The sequence below is a fragment of the Octodon degus genome, unplaced genomic scaffold (assembly GCF_000260255.1).
Source record: "Octodon degus isolate 3935 unplaced genomic scaffold, OctDeg1.0 scaffold00032, whole genome shotgun sequence".
NCBI classification, from domain to species: domain Eukaryota; kingdom Metazoa; phylum Chordata; class Mammalia; order Rodentia; family Octodontidae; genus Octodon; species Octodon degus.
The window spans coordinates 5103619-5105353 of record NW_004524608.1 but is presented as its reverse complement, the minus strand read 5'-3'; the positions used below and the strand labels follow the sequence as shown (position 1 = coordinate 5105353).

Genomic DNA, 1735 nt, shown 5'->3' with positions numbered 1-1735 from the left:
ACACACACACACACACACACACACACACACACACACACACACACAAAAGATCTGTCTGAACTACAGAGAGAGACCCTGACTCAAAAGAAGAACAAAAGGGCATTTAAAGTTTATGACTTGATAACTCATCCTAGGTAAAAGTCAATTCCACTTTAATGCAGGCTGACCTTGAATTATACGCAGTTGGTGGAATAGAAAGGTAAATGCACCTACAATTGGTAAACCCCAGGATGAAAGAAGACTGTCAGGAATCCCAGAAGAATTTCACACCCAAACTGCTTATGAGAAGGTTAGAAATGGTCTTCACATTATGAATCCATACCTCCCTGCCTCACAGATGTACAGGTTGGAGCAGACTCCTCCATTTCTCCAAATCCTACCTGCATTGGGCCTGGTGGTCAATCTCTGGCTTCCCAGCACCACAGAAGATGAGGCAGAAAGATCCCTACCAGTTTGAGGTTGGCTTGGGGGGCATAGTGAGTTCCAGGCCAGCCTGGACTACACAGAAAGACCCTGTCTCAAAAAAAGAAAAAAAAGTTCTGCCTGCAAAATGGGCATGACAGGACTAGGGAGATAGCACAGAGCATAAATGCCTGCCTGGCAAGCACAAGGTCTTAAGTTTGATTCCTGGTACCAACCCCACCCCCCCCAAAACCCTAAAAATGGGAGCAATGTCTCAGCTTCACGACATCCTTGTGCTGATTATCTGCTACCTCAAATGAAACAATAAGGTCTAATAGATGTGAGTCATTATATAATCATTGCTTCAGATAATGGATATATAAAATTTGTAAAAGTACACTTGCCAGACATGGCAACTTCTGTTACATTTTTATCTAACTCACTCCTCTAGCTATGACAGGGAAAACCTCTTTAAAAAGATCCCCCACAGATCTCAAACTTCTTCAGTGGTGAAGTACCAAACTACTGCAAGGTAAATAAAGCTACATAAAGTACTGAGATAAAAAACCGATGCCAGTAAATCTGATGTACCAAGAAACCCTTATAGAACCACTACAGTCTCCTTCCCCTCCACTACTAGGATCATCATCTTTAAATGGCATCATTCACATGATAAGAAAATAGCTCATCTCATACATAATCTTTGTAACTACTTTTGACATTTCCAAAATTATTTTCTGGGAAATGTATACAGGATGATGAGACTTAGAAGAGATCTGAGATTTACTATCACTTCTTAGGTTAAAAATTTGAGGTAATTCTTGCAGTGCATTAGTCAGAGACTGAATTAGGATGGCATTGTTAGGTCCACCCACATTGAGCAAGAGTGTAACCTTAGAGTCCATAAACCTGGAGCTGAAATGAGGAGGGATCATGACCAGGACACTGGGGCATGGCAAAGTAGCAGGACACATGAGACGTGGGTGTGACTTATGGATTAAGGAGATCCTGGAGACATGACTTTGACCCTGTTCCTGGAACTCTTTGAAAAGTGCTATTGCAAATTTTTCTCCCATAACTCAAGGTGGTCTTTCATATGTGGCTTAAATCTGACATTAGTCTGAGGAGGAGGGGATACAAAACAAGACCACCAATAAGTTGGTGACCAGTGTTACCTCTTTCTTTCCTTTTTTTTTCAAAATTTTATTGATAAACAGCAATGGGACAGTTTCAAATCAAATCGGAAGTACAATTTCAACAAATAACACACTGCATATATTCTTCTTAGTGGTTAATTGCTGTACAAGATGCGGACTTGAGATCCTATTTACAA

At 40.7% G+C, this 1735-nt stretch overlaps 1 protein-coding gene across 4 annotated transcripts in view; it reads right to left on the bottom strand.

Moving 5' to 3' along the window:
* LOC101588850 (aldo-keto reductase family 1 member B10) overlaps positions 1-1735 on the bottom strand; it is a 19108-nt gene that overhangs the window by 13012 nt on the left and 4361 nt on the right. The window lies entirely within an intron of this gene.